Below are 7,873 nucleotides of genomic sequence, written 5' to 3' on the forward strand. Positions count from 1 at the left end.
GGCATGACATCTGTTAGGAGGCACTGAGCAAGGTGTAGGGATGGACCCCAGGATCGGGGCTGGGAGAGACCTCACATGCCGTAGCCTGCTCCCTCCCCTCCTTTAGCCAAGTTGGGATCTTAAGCCTCAGCAGGCAGGGACCCTTCCAGGCCACAGCAGGCTGAAGCTGCACCAGGATCCTGGCCTGGCCTGTAGATGTCCCCTGGTGGTTATAATTCTGTAACTCTAGGGGAGAAGGGGAATAGCACTGGCATTGGATGTCGCCAAGGCCCACATTTTCCTGAGAGAAGCCACAGAAGGTGTGCAAATGCCCTTCAGTGCAGGACCCGGTGACATGACATCAACTCCAAGACAGAACCTCACTTTGCAGCACAGGAAAAGTATATCTAAAATGAGCATGTATCAGAAATCAACTGCCAACATTGTAATGACAAAATAAATTCCTGTGAAGTTCCACAAAAAAAAGAAAAAGAAAAAAAGTAGCCATTATAGCCGGGCGTGGTGGCTCACGCCTGTAATCTCAGCATTTTGGGAGACCAAGGCAGGTGGATCATCTGAGGTCAGGAGTTCGAGACCAGCCTGACCAACATGGTGAAACCCTGTCTCTACTAAAAACACAAAAATTAGCTGGGCGTGGTGGCAGGCACCTGTAGTCCCAGCTACTCAAGAGGCTGAGGCAGGAGAATGGCATGAACCTGGGAGGCGGAGCTTGCAGTGAGCCAAGATCGCGCCACTGCACTCCAGCCTGGGTGACAGAGCGAGACTCCGTGTCAAAAAGAAAAAAAAAAAAAAGTAGCCATTATTACCTATTTACTTTTTTTTTTTTTTTTTTTTTTTTTTTTTTTTTTTTTTTTTGAGACAGAGTCTCGCTCTTGTTGCCCAGGCTGGAGTGCAATGGTGCGATCTTGGCTCACTGCAACCTTTGCCTCCTGGGCTTAAGCGATTCTCCTACCTCAGCCTCCCCCAGTAGCTGGGATTACAGGTGCATTCCACCATGCCCAGCTAATTTTTGTATATTTAGTAGAGACGGGGTTTCACCATGTTGGTCAGAATGGTCTTGAACTCCTGACCTTGTGATCCACCTGCCTCCGTCTCCCAAAGTGCTGGGATTACAGGCATGAACCTCTGCGCCCGGCTATTACCTATTTACTAACATTACCTCTATAAAGTAGTTGGAACATTTTTTATGACTTTTAAAATAATATAAATACACAAAGACATTTTGGGCTTTTTTGTTTTTGTTTTATGGGTTTTTTTTTTTTTTTTTTTTTTTTTTTAGACAGAGTCTTGCTCTGTTACCATGCAGTGGCATAATCTCGGCTCACTGCAACCTCAGCCTCCTGGGTTCAAGTGATCCTCCTGCCTCAGCCTCCTGAGTAGCTGGCATTACAGGTATGCACCACCACACCCAGCTAATTTTTGTATTTTTAGTAGAGAGGGGGTTTCACCATGTTGGCCAGGCTGGTCTTGACTTCCTTATGTCAGGTGATCCGCCTGCCTTGGCCTCCCAAAGTGCTGGGATTATAGGCATGAGCCACTGTGCCCAGCCACACAAAGACATTTTGAACAGAGAGACAGTACAGTTATATCCTTCGACCCCCCTACTTCTCACCCTTCACTACCTTCTTATCCAAGTATAAAGCCTGGTATTTCAGAGCTAGTCTTTAAGGAAGAAATTGTTGAAGTTAGTCAAAGATGAAGTACGAACAATTAAAGATAGTGATGTACCCCCGAAAGCCCACAAAATAAAGATTCCAAAAATGAATTTATAAAAATGAACATGTAATGGGTAAGATCAATTATCTACCCACTAAGATCATTTACACTCAGCAGTAAGGTCTAAATGGGTGCCTGTGTGTCATCTCCAGTGAGTGCAATTCTACTGGCATGTCTATAGCTGTAACCTAGTTTGGTGCCTAAGAGGAAAGGGGTGTTTCCAGTGGAAGGAACAATGAGCCTGTACTAATTAAACCACCTTCATAGATAATTTGGCTTCCCTATTATATGTGTAAGGAAAGAATATATTGATGCAGCTATCTTTTGTCATTATAAATGAATAAATAAGCAGTTTCTTGTGTATTTGATGTGTGAATTGATCCTTCTAAACTCAGTCAGTCAGTTGGCAGAAAGAAATCAAGATTTTGGCCCATAGAGCACTCTACTGAGGTTCACAAAATACTGCCCTGGAAGATCGATCCAAGAGGGGCTGGCTCCTGTTAATGAAGATGATGAGTATGAGGCTACCGATAATGTTGATGATGGTAGCTACTATGTGTCAGGTGCTGTGTTAAGTGCTTTACAAACATTTCCCTGTGTAATTGCCATAGCAATCCCTTTTACAGATTAGGAAAAATAGGGTTTAGAAAGGTTAAGTAACTTGCCTAAGGTGACATATCTGTGAGCTAAGATTCAAACCAGGTCTAATTTGGAAGCAAAACTACTTGATCACTGTTTTGATCAGCTTACCTCAAAAGAAGAGATCGTCTTTGGATTCTTAATGAACTTCCCTAGGACATTGCCTTCCAATTCCATGAAAAAGTAAATACATTTTGTGACTCCAACTTGCCTCTTAATGAGAAATGCCAGAAAGTTTAATTCAGGCAAATATTGTATTAATTTTCTAAAGAGAATGTTGTGGGTACCAAAAACTACAAACTAGTAAACCCAGAAAAATCTTTAATAGAGAATGAAACATAATTTGTGGCAATTTTAAAAAGGAATATATTTATCGAGGATATATTTAACAAGGATTCACCAAGCGCAAGTCATGTCAAATTTATTTAAAGTCTAGTTTTCAATAGCAAAACTAATACCATAGACATCTTTTATTTTCTTTCCATGAGAAATTTAATAAAATCCCTACTGATTATCACACCAAAATATTATGCTGACCAAGGTCCCCAAAGGCCTTTATAAAATGGCAGATCCCTTGGTAAATTTACCATTGATGAGGCTCTGACTTCAGCCTAACCAACTCAGAAATTTAATTTCCTCATGCTTACAAAGCCCACAAGAAACTAATGACTAAAACCAGCCACTTTTTATTGAAAAGTAATACTATTGAAAAGTAATACTAATATATATGTATGCTATATATATACGTGTGTATATATATATGCTGGTATAACCACCAATCTAATTAAGATATAGATTATTTCCATCATTCCAGAAAAGTTCCTCATCCCCCTTTCCAGCCAATGCCTCCACCTCAATAGCTTTCTCGTTTCTACCACCAGGGATTAGTTTTACCTGATCTTGAGCTTTACATACAGGGAATTTTACACTATGCATTCTTTTGTGTCTAGCTTCTTATACTCGACACCATATTTTTGAAATCATTTACACTGTTACATGTATCAGCAGTTTTTTTTTTTTTTTTTCTGCTAAGCAGTACTTCATTGTATGAATATAGTTTATAAATTTGGTTGATAGACATTGGAACAAAGCACCATTTTATTTATTTTCAATGAGAAATGTAATAGGTTGGTGGCCCCAACAATGGTCCCTGTTGGTTCATTATACTGAGAAATTGAATCTTCAGAAAGTGTCTGTATAAGTATAGAATCAGACAGAACAATAGGAGTTTGCTAGATAATTCAACTATTCAACTCTCAACAGAGTCCATCAAGGGGCTTGACATAAGGTTGGATGAATAAGGCTAACATTTGCCTCAGGGATTCTCTCTTAACTTTGTTTCTCCACAGCTGATCCCACACACTTGTGATCAGCACATCCTCCATTTAGACATGATAATATTAATTTTAGGCATTTCCCTTTTTAAGGATATGCTTTGCATATCACAGCTTTTGATTTTTAGTTGAATTATCTGAAATCCCCCTGTGCCTCCATTTCCAGTTCTTACATGAATGACTTCGATGTTACCCTGGCCTAATGGGTCATCTACAGGATTTATCCCATGCATCTGGATTAATAGTGCTCTGGCCACCTGGAGGAGTCACAAGAGTCAGTCCTCCTCTCTGCCTTAGTCTGAAAGGTGTGGTTGAAGACACTAACAGTATAATTTTCAGAACTATAGATGGCCAGAATTGCTGATGTGAAAGCTAACAGAATCAAACTTTGTAAGAATTTAAAGCAGACTGAAGCACAAAATCAAACTGACAATACAGACATTGAGAATTAGATAAAGGTTCAGAAAATATCACTCACAAATACAGTTTTGGAGTAATCTGGTTTGCCAAAATTTCAATTTGAATACACAGGTTTAGAAAAATGACTGCATTAAAAGAAGCATTTTTTAAAATCCTACTCTGCATTGATTCAGACTGTAACTGGGAAATAATTTTCAATTCTGGCTACCACCATTTAAGAAAAATTATAATTCTGCTAAGTATATTCATAGAGAGATGACCAGTACTAAATCATTCATTCAATATGTATTTGAGCATTTACTTTGTGCTGGGCACCATCATGCTGATGGAGGTATAGCAGCAAGGAAAATGACTAAGGCCCTGCCTCATGGTACTTATATTTTAGAAAGAATACAGAAAACGGGCCGGGCGCAGTGGCTCAAGCCTGTAATCCCAGCACTTTGGGAGGCCGAGACGGGCGGATCACGAGGTCAGGAGATCGAGACCATCCTGGCTAATATGGTGAAACCCTGTCTCTACTTAAAAATACAAAAAAAAACTAGCCGGGCGACGAGGCGGGTGCCTGTAGTCCCAGCTACTCGGGAGGCTGAGGCAGGAGAATGCCGTACAAAACCCGGGAGGCGGAGCTTGCAGTGAGCTGAGATCCGGCCACTGCACTCCAGCCTGGGTGGCAGAGCAAGACTCCGTCTCAAAAAAAAAAAAAAAAAAAAAGAATACAGAAAATGAACAAATAAAAATATAATATGTTAGGGCCCGAGAAGTTCAGTGAGGAAAAATAAAGCCAGGTAAAGTAATAGAAGAGAAGGGAATGGCTTTTGGGAGGAAGTGGCCAAAGCAGACCTCTCCAAACAGATGACATTTGAACAAAGACCTGAACGATGTAAGGCGGGGTTCAGCAAACTCTGAACAGTGGCCAGATGTGACTGCACACCTGTTTTTGTATGGCTTGAGAGCTATGAATGGTTTTTATATTTTAAAAATAGTTAACAAAAAAATTTTTTAGAGAATAATACTTTTTGACATGTGAAAATTATGTGCAATTCAAATTTCAGCATCCAAAAATAAAGTTTTATTGGGACACATCCGCACTTAATTATTTATTTATTCTCCATGGCTGCTCTTGCATTATCACAGTAGATTTGAGACCATATGGCCCACAAAGCCTAAAATATTTGCCATCTGGCTCTTTATGCAAAATGATTGTTGACCCCTGATATAAGGGAGCAAGCCCTACCAATATCTAAGGGGAAAACGTCCTGGCACAGATCATGGCAAGAGTAAAGGCCCTGAGTCAGGCCTGTGGTTGGCTTGTGTTCAAGCTGGAACACTGGAAGGAAGCCAGTGTGACTGGATGGCAGGGAGAGAGGGCGAGACTAGTGGGAAATGGCAGGAAGTGAAATCAGAAAGGGAACTTCAGACCAAATCTGCTTGGGGTAAGGATTTTGACTTAAGTGACACAGAAAGCCATTTAAGGGGTTTGAAAAAGGAATGACATAGTGTGACAGCTGGCTGGAGCATGCACTGGAAAGCATAGGTTCTTAAACTCCATCCAGTGGATGGGGAAAAAAAGTACATCTTTATTTTCTCTAAGCATTAGCTGCAATTTAACATTTCAGTCATGAATATAGACAACAAAACACCGTTGTATTTAGCAGTACCTGTGACTTTGTCACCAATGAATATCACTGTTTTTTTTTTTTTTCGAGATGGAGTCTTGCTCTGTTGCCCAGGCTAGAGTGCAGTGGTGCGATCTCGGCTCACTGCAACCTCTACTTCCTGGATTCAAGCGATTATCATGCCTCAGCCTCCGGAGTAGCTGGGATTACAGGTGCCCGCCAAATTTTTTTGTATTTTTAGTAGAGATGGGGTTCTCCCATGTTGGACAGACTGGTCTCAAACTCCTGACCTTAAGTGAACCGCCTGCTTCGGCCTCCCAAAGTGTTGGGATTACAGACGTGAGCCTCTGCACATGTTTTTATATATAATGATTATTGCAATTATCTACAAATATCATTTATGAATATGTTCAGAAATTATTAGACCTTGTACTATAGCTTGTTATTTAACGAATTAATGAAGAAGTATGTATGTGTATTCAGAGTGAACAGGTAACCTACAGAAGGGGAGAAAATTTTTGCAATCTACTCATCTGACAAAGGGCTAATATCCAGAATCTACAAAGAACTTAAACAAATTTACAAGAAAAAAAAACAACCCCATCAAAAAGTAGGCAAAGGATATGAACAGACACGTCTCAAAAGAAGACATTTATGCAGCCAACAGACACATGGAAAAATACTCATCATCGCTGGTCATCAGAGAAATGCAAATCAAAACCACAATGAGATACCATCTCACACCTGTTAGAATGGCGATCATTAAAAAGTCAGGAAACAACAGATACTAGAGAGGATGTGGAGAAATAGGAACGCTTTTACACTGCTGGTGGGAGTGTAAATGAGTTCAACCATTGTGGAAAAGTGTGGCAATTCCTGAAGGATCCAGAACCAGAAATACCATTTGACCCAGCAATCCCATTACAGGGTATATACCCAAAGGATTATATATCATGCTACTATAAAGACACATGCACATGTATGTTTATTGTGGCACTATTCACAATAGCAAAGACTTGGAACTAACCCAGATGTCCATCAATGATAGATTGGATTAAGAAAATGTGGCACATATACACCACGGAATACTATGCGGCCATAAAAAAAGGACGAGTTCATGTCCTTTGCAGGGACATGGGTGAAGCTGGAAACCATCATTCTTAGCAAAATATCACAAGGACAGAAAACCAAAGACGGCATATTCTCACTCATAGGTGGGAATCGAACAATAAGAACACTTGGACACAGGGCGGGGAACATCACACACCAGGGCCTGTTGGGGGGTGGGGGTTTGGGGGAGGGACAGCATTAGAAATACCCAATGTAAATGATGAGTTGATGGGTGCGGCAAACCAACCTGGCACATGTAAATACATCTGCACATTGTGCACATCCACCCTAGAACTTAAAGTATAATAATAATTTAAAATGTATGTACATGTATATATAAAGCGATATCACAAATTTGATTTTTTGATATTTTAATAACTATGTTTCAATGTAATTGGTTTCCTGTTTAGTGCTTTGTATTTCATATTATGTATTTTTAAATGTCCCTTTGGGGCCCATATGCTCAACAAGATTTTCCAAAGGGTCTAGAGCCCAAGAGAAACTAGATATAAAAGCAGTGGAAGCACTAGAAGGACTAAATTAGAGAAGGAAGGACAAGGCCGGTCCAAGTTATGTATTTTAATTTCTCTGACACATAGTAAGCACTGAATATATGTTAGTTACTAATGTCATTGCTAATATTTTTATGTATACCTTTGTAGTTTTTTAGCTGTGTGTGGCATATACTACTTTGTTATCTCCATTTTTCACTCAAAAGTATATCATAAACATCATTCATTGTCATTACATATTTTTAAACCTCATTTTAATGGTCAAAGAGTAGTTAATTGCAGAGATGTATCATTATTTATTCAATTAATCCTCAATCACAAGATATTTAGATTCTCGTTTCACTTGTTAAAAGAAAAAAAAAACACTGCAGTAAACACCAATGTTAAGTATTTGCAGAATCAGTGTTAAATCTTAGAGTATCCATAATTATTTCTTTAGGATAGACCCTAAAATTAGAATCAGGATGCATTACTCAGTCTGCTGGATGTGAAATCCAGTCTATCCAAGATTTCCACTTCAGCTGTC

This window comes from Rhinopithecus roxellana, chromosome 5, assembly GCF_007565055.1.
Source record: "Rhinopithecus roxellana isolate Shanxi Qingling chromosome 5, ASM756505v1, whole genome shotgun sequence".
NCBI classification, from domain to species: domain Eukaryota; kingdom Metazoa; phylum Chordata; class Mammalia; order Primates; family Cercopithecidae; genus Rhinopithecus; species Rhinopithecus roxellana.